General features: G+C 43.6%; 1 non-coding gene and 1 pseudogene across 1 annotated transcript; one reads left to right on the top strand and one right to left on the bottom strand.

Moving 5' to 3' along the window:
- Positions 1 to 9,695: 9,695 nt before the first annotated feature.
- Positions 9,696 to 14,280, bottom strand: LOC144284180 (uncharacterized; annotated as a pseudogene).
- Positions 14,281 to 14,326: 46 nt separating this feature from the next.
- On the top strand, positions 14,327 to 14,398 carry TRNAE-CUC (transfer RNA glutamic acid (anticodon CUC)). The gene has a single exon. It is a non-coding gene; the product is annotated as a tRNA-Glu (tRNA).
- Positions 14,399 to 15,392: the final 994 nt, after the last annotated feature.

Raw genomic sequence — 15,392 nt, 5'->3', positions numbered from 1 at the left:
TCTTTTATTAATGTGGTTTATTGCATTGATTGATTTGTGAATATTGAATCACCCTTTCAGACCAGGAATAAATCCCACTTGATCGTGGTGAATAATACTTTTAATGTACTGTTGCTTTTGATTTGCTAGTAGCTTGTTGAGAATTTTTGCATGATGTTCATCAGCGATATTGGCCTGTAATTCTCCTTTTTAGGGGAGTTTTTGTCTGGTTTTGGAATCAAGGTAATACTGGCCTTGAAGAATGAGTTTGGAAGCTTTCCTTCCTCTTCCTATTTCTTAGGACAGTTTGAGAAGAACAGTCATCTTTAAATGTCTTGTAGAATTCCTCTGAGAAGACACCTGTCCTGGGAATTTTGTTCGTTGGGAGATTTTTGATTACTGATTCAATTTCTTTGTTGATTGTGGGTCTGTTCAAATATTCTATTTCCTACTGTTTCAGTTTTGGTAGAATATATGTTTCTAAGAATGTATCCATTTCTTCCAGGTTGCCAAAAATGTTGGTATATAATTGCTCATAATAGTCTCTGATAATTATTTATATTTCTGTGGTGTTGGTTGTGATATCTCCTCCTTTTTCATTTGTGATTTCAGGTATTTGGATCCCTTCTCTTTTCTCTTCTATACACTGATTCACTCCTCTGCTTCCTCCATCCTGTTGTCATAGAATGCAGTCAGTTTTGCATCTTGGTTATAGTTTTTTTTGTTTTTTTGTTTTTGTTTTTGTTTTTTTTTGGCCTGACTGGGTTTTAGTTCCTGTATCTTCACAGTGAGGGATTCTCTGGTGTCTTCTCTACTTTTCTTAAGCCCGTAATATCTTTATGATTATTATTTTAAATTCTGATTCAGGCATATTATTTGTTTTGATTAGATTCCTGGCTATGACCTCTTTCTGTTCTTTCTTTTGTCATGAATTCCTCTGTCTTGTCATTTTGCTAAGGTGTTGTGTGTGTGTGTGTGTGTGTGTGTGTGTGTGTGTTAGAAAGGCCTGTTATATTCCCACTGCTGAGAGTGATGACTATATTAAAAGGAAGTCCTATACTGCCTTAGGTCTGGTGCTTCAGGAGGTGTTTCAGAATGTGCACTCTGCTGTCGTGTTTTGGCTGCTCTTTCTCTCAGGGTTGTCCTCTGCAGAGTTTCTCCTGCAGTAGGGAGTGTTTGGATCTTCTGTGTGGCAAGATTTAACTAGGTGTGTTTTGGTTGGCTTGTTAAAAGATGCTAGATCCTATTTCCCCTAGAGCTGAAGCTTTGCAGCACTCTATGAACAGTAGATTTAGTGCATGTGAGGGGTTTGTGCTGGTCTTCTCGGGGAGGGACCCTGCTGTACTAATTCTCAGGCACACTTGCCCACATAAAGATGCTCCTGCAGGGCACACAGTGTCAGCATGCGGTTTAAGTGGCTGCAGTCTCCACTGGAGGCGCTGTGTGGTTCACTGAAGTCTGTCAAGTGCTAATGGGGGGTGGGGTGGGGAGTGGGAGGAATGGTATTGCTCTACTCTTTTTCCCCAAAGCAGAGAATTCTCACCCACCGCCCACCACTCTTAAGTGAGCCCTCACAGTAGAGTGAAGAATCTCCCTTCCTGTGTCCCTAGTTTCCATCATATCCCTGCCATCACCCTATCCGTGTCCAAGCTGTCTGCCTGCCAAGCAGCACAGTTCTCCTGTGTTTTATCTTAGGTGCGTGGTTAGGTGTCAAAAGTCCAAATGTGAGGGACCCAGTGTGTTATGCACCTACACTGATCTTCTGGAAGAGGGTCTCACCATGCTGTAGCTAGTGCTAATTTGTCCCAGAAAAGCGGTCCCATGATCATGCAGCACTTCAGAGTTTATGGTAAAGCACATCAAAAGCTGACACCAAGATTTGCCACCCTCAGCAGGTGTCTCTGTTCCTATGCTAAAGAATAGGGAAGTACATTGGTGATGGCCATCTATTTTGTCCCTGAAGAGGCCATGCCACTCTTCCCAAATGCACTCCAAGAAGGAGAACTGTTTCTTTGCATCAACCCAGGGGATGCTCAGACCATGCCATCTGCACCTGGGCCTCTGTCTTCCTTGCCCACAGAAGGACCACTAAGCCCATCAGCAAGGACTCCGGTGATGGTGCAGACTTTTAAAACTTCAGACTTTAACCTATGCTGTTGATAACAACTTTTGGTAGTCCTTTCCCAGTGAATGGTTTTGGGGGAGAGTTTTTCTTGAGCAAATCCCCTGCACAAGCTGCTCTCTTTCTTTCCCTCTCACTCCTCTCGTTGTGATCAGGGCTCCCTCCCCTCCACATCATTCCAGGGGAATTGTTAAGACAAATAGGTTATGCTTTAAGGTTAACATGGTAGAGAAGTAGGGGACCCTAAGTTCATCTGGTCCTTGGAATTCAGCTAGATAGTTATCAAATCATTCTGAACACCTGCAAAACCAATTGGAGATCTGAGAAAAGAAATGCTACAACTCTACATGTAGAAAAGCAACCACTTCTTGGGAGTTTGAAGGTGCAGAGATGTGAATCAGGAGCCATATATCAGAGGATCTGGGGAGGGGAGGGACCCAGCCTAAGGAGGCTACCACCAAGTATTATAAGCAGTGGAACATGAAATCCGAACTTTTAGATGTCTGCAATGGTGGGGGATGTCCCAGGCTTAAAGGTGCTCAGGTGGCAATGTGGGGCAGGAATCCCAGGTGTGGCAGCATGATCTCAGGGTCCCTGGGGTCACAGGAAGAACAGGAGAGCCTGAATATGGCAAAGCTCCCAGGCATCAGAGTGGGGAAGCCAGCTGAAAATAGCAAGTCTAGGCCCCAGTGTGACCTCAGCCGCAGCACCTTCTTGCTAGACACATCTCCAAAGGCAAGGAAGACAAAACCAAAAATAAACTACTGTGACTTTGTCAAGATAAAAAGCACTTGCAGAGCAAAGGAAATGGTCAACAAAACAAAAAGGCAACCTATTGAATGAGAGAAGATGTTTGCAAATGACAGATCACATTTGCAAATGATCTATCTGATAAAGGATTGGTATGGAAATCTACGAAGGACTTATTCAAACTCAACACCCAAATAACCAAGAATCCAATTGCAAAATGGGCAGAAGCCATGTTAGGACATTTTTTTCCAAAGAAGACACGCAAATGGCCACCAAAAACATGAGAAAATGGTCAACATAAATCATCGTCAGGGAAATACAAATCAAACCCACAGATATCCCCTCATGCCAGTCAGAATGACTAAAATTAACAATACAGGAAACAACAGATGGTATCAAGGATGTGGAGAATGAGGCTCTTATGATCTTGGTGGGAATACAAACTGGTGTAGCCACTCTGAAACACAGTATGGGTTTTCCTCAAAAAATGAAAAATAGAGCTACTCTACAACCTAGCAACTGCACTACTAGGAATTTATCCAAAGGATACAAACATCATGATTCAAATGTGCACATGCACCCCAAGGTTTATAGCAGCAATGTCCATAAGAGCTAAAATATGGAAAGAGCCCAGATGTTCCCTGATAGATAAATGTATAAAGAATAGGTGAGACATATATATAATGGACTATTACTCTCCCATTAAAAAGAATGAAATCTTACAATTTGCAACAATGTGGATGAAATCAGAAGGTATTATGCTAACTGAAATAAGTCAGTAAGAAAAAGACAAATACCGGGATCCCTGGGTGGCGCAGCGGTTTGGCACCTGCCTTTGGCCCGAGGCGCGATCCTGGAGACCCGGGATCGAATCCCACATCAGGCTCCCGGTGCATGGAGCCTGCTTCTCCCTCTGCCTGTGTCTCTGCCTCTCTCTCTCTCTCTCTCTGTGACTATCATAAATAAATAAAAATTAAAAAAAAAAAGACAAATACCATATGATTTCACTCATATGTGGAACTTAAGAAACAAAACAGATGAACATAGGGGAAGGGAAGGAAAACAAAAATAAGATGAAAATTGAGAAGGGGGCAAACCATAAGAGAGGTTGAACTCTAGGAAACAAACTGAGGGTTGCTGGAGGGAAAGTGGGGGTGGTAAATGATTGGGTGATGGGCATTAAGGAGGGCACTTGATGTTATGAACATTTGGTGTTATGTACAACTGATGAATCACTAAATTCTACCTGTGAAACTATTAAAAAAATAGACAGTCACTATTATAGGTCACTATTTAGTTTTCACTGGAGACTAAGATTTCTAAGATTTAAAAGTCTGCCAATGTAATTGAGACTTCTGGAAAATGATAAACCAAGAGATATGTCAAAAACATATAGAGAATGAAAATCCATTTTTCCTTACGGAAAAAAATAATTTTGTCCTGAAATGTGACTAGTTATTTAGTGAGGAAAACTTAGGATAAAATCTAAATGAAAGAAAAACTTATAAAAGATTTATAAAGGGGCATTTTTGAAAAAGAATTTTATATCCAGTCAGGACTAAGATTGTAATAAGTGAGTTTTAAAAGTACGATGGTATAAAATTAAAATTTGCCTTTTTGCTCTGTAAAAAACTAAGTCTTCTTGGATTATAGGTGTGCTTTTGATAAAAAATTATAAACAATTTTTTCCAATATGCCCAGAAATACAAGGTTTATGTATTTGTTTTTATCAGGTTCTTAATTAAGAAAACGAAAACTTCTCAATATTCATGGAGCTAAGTTTTCCTAACAACTATACAACTTTCAATAGAATCTCTTATGGCCACTTTGGTTAAACAAATAATTAAGATGCTTTTAGGTTCTTATTTTAATTCCAATTAGTAAAAAAAAAAAAAAAGAAAAAAAATAATTCCAATTAGTTAGCATACAGTATTATAGAAGTTTCAGGTGTACAGCAAAGTAATTCAACATTTCCACATCACCCTGTGCTCATCACCAAAAGTGCATTCTTTAATTCCCATCACGTATTTTACCAATTCCCCACCCCTCCCCTCTGGTAACCATCAGTTTGTTCTCTGTATTTGAGAATCTATTCTTCTTTTGTCCTCCTCTCTCTTATTTTTTTCCATTTGCTTGTTTGGTTTCTTATATCCCACATATAAGTATAATCATATGAAATTTGTCATTCTCTTTACTTAGCATTGTAATCTCTAGCTCCATCCACATCATTGCAAATTGCAAGATCTTATTCTTTTTATGGATGAGTAATATTCCATTGTGTGTGTGTGTATATATATATATACATATATATATACTATATATTCTTTTTAAAAATATTTTATTTATTTATTATGAGAGACACACAGAGAGAGAGAGGCAGAGACACAGGCAGAGGGAGAAGCAGGGTCCCTGCAGGGAGCCCAATGTGGGACTCGATCTCGGAACCCCAGGATCACCCCCCGCCCCCAGCCAAAGGCAGACGTTCAACTGCTAAGGCACCCAGGCGTCCCTATGCTATATATTCTTTATCCATTCATTTATCGATGGACACTTGGGCTGCTCCCATAGCTTGACTATTGTAAACAATGCTGCTATAAGCATAAGGGTGCATATATCACCTTGAATCAGTGGTGTTTTTTACTCTTTGGGTAAATAGTAGTCAATTGCTGGATCTTAGGTATTTCTATTTTTAAGTTTTTGAGAAATCTCCATACTGTTTTCGACAATGGCTGCACCGTTAGCATCACCATCAATCCTGCACGAGGCTTCCTTTTTTTCCATATCCCTTCCAATACTATTGTTTCTTGTGTTGCTAATTTTAGCCCTTTTGATAGATGTAAAGTGATAACTCATTGTAGCTTTGATTTGCATCATCCTGGTGATAAGTGATGATGATCATTTTTTCATGTGTCTATTGTTCAACCGGGTGTCTCCTTTGGAGAAATGTCTGTTCATGTCTTCTGCCTATTTTTGAATTGGCTTATTTGTTTGTTGAGTGTTGAGTTTTGTAAGTTCTTTATACGTTTTGGATATCAGACCTTTATTGGATATGTCCTTTGAAAATATCTTTTCCCATTCTGTAGATTGCCTGTTAGTTTTGTTGAGGTTTCCTTCATTGTGCAGATAATTTTTTATCTTGATGGAGTCCCAATAGTTTATTTTTGCTTTTGTTTCCCTTTCCTTCAGGAGATATATCTAGAAAGAAGTTGCTACAGCTAACGTCCGAAAGGTTACTCCCTGGACTCTCTTCTAGGATTTTGATGGTTTTAGGTCTCACCTTTAGGTTTTTAATCCATTTCTAATTTATTTTTGTGTATGCTGTAAGAAAGAGACCCAGTTTCATTCTTCTGCATGTGGCTGTCCAATTTTCCCACCACCATTTAGAAAAGAGACTATCTTTTCCCTGTTGGATATTCTTGCCTGCTTTGTGAAATATTAATTATCCACATAGTTGTGTGTTTATTCTGAGTTTTCTATCCTATTCTATTGATCCATGTGTCTACTTTTGTGCCAGTACCATACTATATTGATGAATATAGCTTTACAATACAGCTTGAAGTCTGGAATTGTGATACCTCCAGCTTGACTTTCTTTTTCGAAGATGGCTTTGGCTCTTTAGAGTCTTTAGGACTCTAAAGAGTCCTAAAGTTTGGTTCCACACAAACTTTAGGATTGTTTGTTGTAGCTCTGTGAAAAAAACTAGTGGTATTTTGGTAGAGGTTTCATGAAATACATACACTAATTTGGGTAGTTTAGACATTTTAACAATATTTGTTCTTCTGACCCATGAGCATGGAATGTTTTTTCACTTCTTCGTGTCATCTTTGATGACTTTTGTTGGGAGTTTTTGATCACTGACTCAATTTCTTTGCTGGTTAATCAGTCTGTCTAAATTTTCTATTTCTTCATGTTTCAGTGTGGGTAGTATATATGTTCCTAGGAATTTACCTATTTGTTCTACATTGTCCAATTTGTTGGCATATGGATGTTCAAATTTTTTTTTTTTTAGTTTCTCTATCATTTATTTGTGCCCCAATATTTATTATTTCCTTCCTTTTGCTGGTTTTAGGTTTTGTTTGTTGTTCTTTTTCTAGCTCCTTTAAGTGTAAGGTTAGGTTATTTGAGGTGTTTCTTGCTTATTAAGGTAAGCCTGTATTGCTATAAACTTCCTTCTTAGAACCTCTTTTGCTGCATCTCAAAGGGTTTGAGCATTGTATTTTTATTTTCATTTGTTTCCATGTACTTTTTTTCTTCTTTGATATCCTAATTGACCCATTCATTGTTTAGTAGCATCTAGTTTAACTTCCATATATTTGTAGTCTTTCCAAATTTTTCTTTTTTAAAAGATTTTATTTATTCATGACACACACACACACACACACACACACACACACACACACAGAGGCAGAGACATAGGCAGAGGGAGAAGCAGGCTTCTTGCAGGGAGCCCAATGCAGGACTTGATCCCGGACCCCCAGATCATACCCTGAGCTGGCAGATGCTCAACTGCTGAGTCACCCAGGCATCCCAGCCCCCTCTGGTTTTTAAAGCCAAAATGTTATGGGGATTAGTCTTCCCCATGTGAGCTTCCTGGGGTGAAAGCCCATTTCTCTGCCCTCTCCATGTGTGCAGCTCCTCCCTCCTGGGGACAGTCTCCCTCCACTTTTCTGACCTTCGTAACCTTCGTATCAGATGCAGCTTCTCTATATTTAGTGGTGGAGTTTGTTCTATCAGTCTTTGGATCACTTCCAGGTTTAGTGAGTTGGATGTGGATGATATCTAGCTGTGAACGTGGGATTGGGTGAGCTCAGGGTCCTCTTACTCTGCCATCTTCCCAAGCCCCCGATTTGTAACTCTTTGTGTTAAAACATGTACAGCTCTGCTCCTAATATTTTCCCCCAGGGCTCTCTCTTCTTTGTGAAGACCACACACCCTGAGCAGCTGTCCTAACTTGGGCTCAAATAAGCCTCTTCCTTTCTTTTTTTTCTTAATTAGAAATTCCACAAAATTTGTTCATTTTGTGTTGACAACATCAAAAATGCTGTTGGCCTTCAAAATGTATCCAGAAGGGCAGCCCTGGTGGCGCAGCGGTTTAGCACCGCTGGCAGCCCTGGGGTGTGATCCTGGAGACCCAGGATTGAGTCCCACATCGGGTTCCCTGCATGGGGCCTGCTTCTCCCTCTGCCTGTGTCTCTGCCTCTCTCTCTCTCTCTCTCTCTCTCTCTCTCTCTGTCTCTATGAATAAATAAATAAAATCTTAAGAAAAACAAAACAAAACAAAACAAACAAAATGTATCCAGAAGTCCACTCTCCTGTCACTGCTTGGCTCGCTGCCGCACTGTTTAGTCACGGAGCCCTGTAGTGGCCTCTCAGTTGCTCTCTCTGCTTCACATTTGCTTGCACCCAAATGTCTATTCCCTGTGCAGTAGCCAAGGCATCATCAGAAAGCAGGCCATACCTTACTGCAGCTTGGCTCAAAACTGTCCTCTTTGCTCAATGAAGTCATTCTACAGGTGGCACCAGTCCCTCTCACCCAGTTCCAGCTGTACTTTTGTGTCTCCTTTGTTGGCCTTTCTATTTGTTCTTCCATTTCCCGGAAGCCCTCTGGCCCCAGATACTTCATCTGGTTGCTCCTTGACTGTCTTCAAATTTCTGTTCAAAAGGCACATCCTGAGAGGCCTTCCTCATCACCTGCATCTCTCTCTACCTTTCTTTCTCTGCTTTAGTTTTTTGTCATATATTTATCACTCCCATATTTATCTTGTTTATTCTAGGTCTTTCTCTACTGGAATGTAAGCTTCTCTGCTGCATGCAGGTGCCCAGGTAGAGCAGGGCTTTCTCTGGCCATGGCAGTGGGAATGAAGGCAGATTGAACATGTTAAGGAAAGGCGGTTAGCTCCCTGGGGCACATGGGAGACTGCGAAGTGGGGTCAAGCTGGCCTAAAGGTCATGAAGGCCAAGCGGCCACCACAGAAGTTGGATAGTATCATAAGCATTATTGAAAACACCATTCCCTGTGTCCTCACACTCATGTCTTCCCTTCAGTCAGTCTTATCAGTGTGATAAGAAATGATTCTCCAAAACTTGTAAATAGACAACATAGATAACTACTGATAAACACTCTCCCTGACTTAACTTACTTAGGCTCCTCTCATTAAAGCCCGACCCCCTGAACTCAGGAAATTTCTAGTAGGAGCTTTTGTTGAAGTGCCAATCTTCCTTTTAGAAACTAAACCACTAGAAGCTTCTATCTAGCTGTCAGTCTTAGCTTCAGAGACAAGGTAACAAACTACAGGAACAGAGAAAGAAACATTTGAGGGAGAGCCTGCCCAGATGAATCAGAAAGTACCGGAGGAGGGACCAACAATCTCTTCAGCCTCATTATAAAGTTAAAATTCCCTTCTGCATATTCATCCCAACCCTAAAGGAGCCTGTGTTCCCTGGTTTCCCGAGACACAGCTTTGGAAATTATTCCCTGTGATCTCCTTATCTGTACAAGTAAAGATGGCCTCGTAAGGCAACTTCACCTGCTGTAATCTCTATCTGTAACTAACTGGGGGGGCAGGCCCACTTTGGTTCAGTAACACTTCGAGCCCTTTTTTCAGGCAGGCCTTGACCTTGGGCTTCCATGTCTATTCTAGCAGAGTCTAATTATTTTTTAAGGTAAAGTGGAGAGGACGCCTGAATGGTGCAGTGCCTTTGGCTCAGGTCATGATCCCAGAGTCCTGAGATGGAACCCTGCATTGGGCTCCCTGCTCAGCAGAGAGTCTGCTTCTCCCTTTGCCCTTCCCCCTGCTCGTGATCTCTCTCCCTCAAATAAATAAAATCTTTAAAAAAATAAAAATAAAGGTAAAGTGGGTATTTTATTTATTTGTACTTAAACCTATAAACCAACCAGTCAACTGGTATTATTATCATGATGCATTGAAATATAAAGCCTCTTTCTACAAAGACTAGAATAATGAACAAATTAGGAGGGTTTTTTGTTTTGTTTTGTTTTTGTTTTTGTTTTCAAATTAGGAGTTGTAGTAAAAACAGCACTGGAACAACTGAGGTCATCAACAAGTAAAACCTCTCAATCTCAGAAAACAAGGATAATCCATCATACATCTCTGTGCTTTTACTTCCTATTCTATTTTTTATTCAAGTTAATTAACATATAGTGAGTATTGGTTTCAGGAGTGGAATTTAGTGATTCATCACTTATACTTCCTATTCTTGAAGTTAGATTCTAGAACCCAAAGATATTCAAGCTAGTATCCTATCTAGTTATCTACAGCCAGAAACATCTTTTATCATGTTGTGCACAGTAGCCGATCTACTGAAACCTCTCTGATTAGACTCTAAGCAAGCCCCAACCCCCCAACCCTCCCCCCCCACCCGCAGTGGACACAATGAGCATAAAGGGAAACGGAACATCAAGGCAGAGATCCAGGACCTAAAAGACAAATCTTCAGAGAAGTAACACAGCACCAATTGAGACTGATTCATAGATTCATTGTCACACATCTTCAGGCTGTATAGTCACAGAGTACTTTGAGAAAGATCCACCATCTGCTGTGTACTAGAATACTTGGCAGTTTGCTCTCTTATGGCTTTCCCCAGCAGCTTTCTAAGATGGACTCCACATGGCTGACAAAATCTTGCTGGAACTGGATCTGGGACAGCAGGGATTCTTCTCCACAGTTGGTTGTTCCAGGCTTGGGAGCACCAGATCTGACTATTCCAGGAACAGTTGCTCCAGGACTGGCTTTTCCAGGTCTGGTTGCTCCCACCTGGGTTATTACAGGCCTGCTTGCTCCATACTGGAAGGTTTCCAGAAGTCTGCATCAGGAATCCCCGGTGATAGGAGTAGAAGCCTGGGTGTTCTGTAGTCGCTGAGCTATTACGAGACACACCGTTCTATCCTGCGACTCTTACGTTGTTGTTTTTCTGCTACCACCGTCATTTCATCCTCTGGTTCTGGAACCAGGTCTTCACCTGCTTATAGCTAAGTTCAGGAGGCTAGAAAGTTCTCCCATCTGCTGGAAACTGAGGTATTTCTGTCTCTGAAATCTGTCATTGAGTACATATAGCTGGGTCTGAGAGAACATCTTCTCTTTCTTGCCTTGGGCCATAACTTCCTTCTTCACTGTGCTCTCTACAGAAGTGGGTAGTGATTCACCAGTTTTACTAGAAAGAATCAGGGCTGGCCTGAATAAGCAAATCCATGGAGGAAGGAAAAGGAGAGATGGTCTCCATGTGAGGTTCTCAGCAGCTGATATTTGCAAGGGTGCATAATTTTCTTTAGAACCATAAATCTCAGGCATTGAAGAGTTCCTAGAATTGGTGCTTTGGGGCAAGATGGGCACTGGGCCGGAGCTAGAAGCCACACTCACTGCAAGGCTATTGTAAGGCAAAAGGTAGCTAGCTGCCTGGTTGTCCAGACTGGGTGGGGAACAGGAAAACTGGGGCCACAGAACCTTAGTTTGCCCATAGCCACAGAGTCTAATTTTAACAATTCTGCTAGGTCAGTTTATCGAGAATCCCTCCATCCTTGATATCTAATCACCCTCCCTATCTCATCAAATTCCTCATCCCCCACCATCCTCCAGGTGCTATCTCATGGCTGGCCTGCCTTTAGCAGAAACCCTGTTAGCTCAGTATAGCAAGTCTCCCTTCTCCTCTCTTCTCATTTTCCATCCACTGACTCTCATTCTGTTCCTTGACTATAAATCCTTGCTTGTCCTTGCTATATTTGGAATCGAGCCCAGTTCTAGATGAGGTTTCCTATCCCCTACTGCAATAGTTCCTGAATAAAATCTGTTTGTACGGCTTAACTTCTGTCCAGCTCTTGTCCTTTTGGATGCTAGGTGTCCTAACAGTGGAGTGCTTAGCATTGCCTAGCAGACCTTTTGGGGGTGAACTGATTCCATGGGCACCTTTGACTGAGTTGGCTATTTTATAATTCTGCAGGTATAGAGGTTAATTTGTGGGAAACTGATCGCAATGTATACGGTTTCTGTGTGAGAGCAAGGCCAGAGAGTCCTGTTTATAGCAATACAAATAAAACATGTCAAGAGATGCCCCTGATTTCTGTCTGGTAAAAAATAAATAAGTAAAAAATAAAAATTACCCCAAAGTAGAAATCATAACTTTAAGTATCATAGTTTATTACCTATCTTTAGGATATTAACCTCCCTTCCATCTGTTAGCAATCTTTTTTCAACATTCTTTTGGTTGACTGATTATTAAAAAAAAAATCTCTTGAATATCTCATTTGAATTGGTTATTGCAACAACATTCGGGGTCCCTCATAAATGAACTGAATAAACTCTTGACAGGGGTGCATCATATATTTGCGTGAGAGTCACCTGTTTTGCTTTTTATTTTATTTTTTTAAGATTTTATTTATTTTTTCATGAGAGACACAGAAACACAGGCAGAGAGAGAAGCAGACTCCATGCAGGGAGCCCGACGTGGGACTCAATCCCGGGATCCCAGGATCACGCCCTGGGCTGAAGGCAGACGCTCAACCGCTGAGCCACCCAGGCGTCCCTGTTTTGCTTTTTAAAATTATTTTAGGGATCCCTGGGTGGCTCAGCGGTTTGGCACTTGCCTTTGGCCCAAGGCGCGATCCTGGAGTCCTGGAATCAAGTCCGCCTCAGGCTCCCGGCATGGAGCCTGCTTCTCCCTCCTCCTGTGTCTCTGCCTCTCTCTCTATGTCTATCGTAAATAAATAAATCTTTAAAATGAAATTATTTTAGCAAATCACCTCAGCAGGACTCACTTGACCAAGGCGGTGTAAAAATACAACCTGCTATCCCACTACCCTACTCTTGTTCCTCCAGCATATATATTTGTTTGTGCAGATTGTTCCCCCCACTAGCAGTTTTCCAGGGCAAGGGCTTCTGTGTTCGTTCACTGCTGTATTTTCAGGGGACCCTCAGTAAAGACTCAGTGAATGAATGAAGGACTGAATGGGATGCAGTCTGGAGCAGGGGAGTGGGGCCTCCCCACTGGCCGCTAAAGCACACTAGCTGTCTTTGCACTCCTTTAAGTGTTCCCTGGATTTTTTTTTCTTCTACTAGGCCTGACTTTTGGACTTCCATGTTTGTCTCTGCATTGTCCAATTTTGGCAGGATTCCTGCTAAATAAATTTAGCCAGAATCTCCCATCCTTGATATCTGATCATCCTGGATATCCAATGGGGTTCCTCACCCCCCCTTCCCCAAAGTGCTCTTTATCATCCAGGGCTGCCTTCAGCAAGAATCGTGTCAGGCCGAGTCAGATCCAGCAACCAGAATCCTAACCCTGGATGATGTTTTCTCTGCCTCCTTTGCCATCCACTGACACCCCCCCCCCCCCCCCCCCCGGTTCCTTAGCTAGAAAACTTCACTTTTCTTTGTTGTATTCCGAATGGAGTCCGACTTCTGTCCCTGCCGGGGCCAGCCCCCGTTGCAGTGGTCCCTACACCTGTCACGACGGCCGCCCTTAAAGCCTCCCTGACGGGGGATGCCTGGGCGGCTCAGGGGCTCAGCGCCTGCCTTCGGCCTAGGCTGTGATCCCGGGGCCCCCGGATCGAGTCCCGCGCCAGGCTCTCTGCCTCTCTCAATCATAAATAAATAAAATTAAAAAAAAAAAAAGAAAAGAAAAAGCCTTCCTGATAGAGTTTCAACAGGGGTCACGCGTGAGGACTCCTTTTCTCGGATGGTTACAGTCATCGCTTTCTTTAATAGTGTCTCCGCATCATCTGCGGCGCCGGCGGTGCGAGCGGGCGCGGGCCGGGGGCGCGGGGTGTGCGGGGTCACCACGGACTCGCCCGCGCTCCCCGCCGCGAGGACGTCCCGCGTGTCTCCCGTGCTCCACCCGCAGAGGCCCAGCCGGGAGCGCAGGGCGGCGGGAGCGGGGGGCAGCGCAGCCGGGTTCTTGCCCCCGCGGGGTGCACGCCGGCCGCGGTCGGAGCCCTCCGGTGCCGGGGACCCAGGGCGCCGGGCCGGAGCGGCTCGCTGGACTCCCTGCGGGAAGACCCGGCCGGGCCGCCGGGCGCCGAGCGGCCGCGCGGTCCTCGGAAGTGCAGGGCGGGCGGCCTGCGCGGCGGAGGCGGCGGTCGCCCAGGAAGCGGGTGCAGCGCAGCCGGCCTCCCCGCCGGGTGTCAGGATGGCCGAGTGGTCTAAGGCGCCAGACTCAAGGTGCTCACCTTCCCCGCGGGTGTTCTGGTCTCTGAATAGAGGCGTGGGTTCGAATCCCACTTCTGACACAGACCTTTTGTGTGCGTCTCCTGAAGGACCCCCCACACCATCCCAGGGACTGCTGGCGATTCTTTTTGCCCCCGAGAGACCCTGAGGTCGCCGAAGTCCTCCCGCAGCCCTTTCTGCGGGCGTGCGGAGGCGAGGGCCTGGGGAGGCACCCAAAGTCCTCCAAGCGCACTTCCCCTCCGACCGCGTCATCGCTACATGTTTGGTCTAGCACCTCGGGAGCGGCGTGAGCGTGCCTTCCCTGGTGGTCTAGTGGTTAGGATTCGGCGCTCTCACCGCCGCGGCCCGGGTTCGATTCCCGGTCAGGGAAAGGATGTTTTCTTTCCACCTTCGAAATACACCCCGTAGCTTTTCTGTTTTGGCAGAAAGGCGTTATGATAAGTGAACGGTGCGTCTGGCAAGGTCTTATGCGCCGGCTGGAGGCAGCGCTAACCGAGGCAAGGCGCCGCCCCCGGGCTGCCCCGAACCTGGACGGGTCACCTGGATCTTAGCTGCTCACAGTGACGCAGGCAATTGTGGATCTAGGGAAGTCTGGTAAATCTCCCTCATCCCAACATCTACCTTATTATTTTGAAGATATGTTAAATAATTCAACTAATGGCACAAGGGACGTTTGGGTGGCTCAGCGGTTGCATGTCTGCCTTAGGCTCAGGTTGTGATCCTGGGGTCCTGAGATTGAGCCCCACATTGGGCTCCTTGCAGGGAGCTTGCTTCTTCCTCAGCCTATGTCTCTGCCTCTGTCTCTTATGAATAAATTTTTAAAAATTTTTAAAAATGACACAAAAGACACAGATATTCTCTCTACCTAGATACAACCCTGGTTAATATTTTGCCACATTTCTCTCTCTCTTGCATCCCCAGCCTGCCACCCGTGTGACAATTGCAGAGCTCATTGCGCTATTCAAGTTAACACATCAGATGCCAGTTCACATTCAGATTTCTCCCAATTGTTCCCCAAGTATCTTTTATAGCTTCTTTTTAAAAAGCTTTTTTTTCTAGGAATTTTCACTGTTCATTTTCCTATTGTAATGCCTGTAGAAAACAATATATTGTGATAATAAGAACAGTTAGACCACATTTAAATTCTATTTTCTTAACATTTGTATAATCTGAGCCTCTATACCTAATTTGTTGTTTTTCAAAGTATTCATTTCTCCTTGGGCACCTTTTCTAGACCTCCAGGCCAAGACTGAGCTAGGGTACACACTACCTCACTATGGGTTAGATCCTGCTTTCCCAGACAGTCGCAAATCTGGCACAAAGAACTTTGCTTCTGTTTTGCTGTGCTCTAGCAGTTGCTGTTG

Source organism: Canis aureus, chromosome 15 (genome assembly GCF_053574225.1).
Source record: "Canis aureus isolate CA01 chromosome 15, VMU_Caureus_v.1.0, whole genome shotgun sequence".
In the NCBI taxonomy this organism is placed as follows: Eukaryota; Metazoa; Chordata; class Mammalia; order Carnivora; family Canidae; genus Canis; species Canis aureus.
This window is presented reverse-complemented; position numbering and strand designations above follow the sequence as displayed.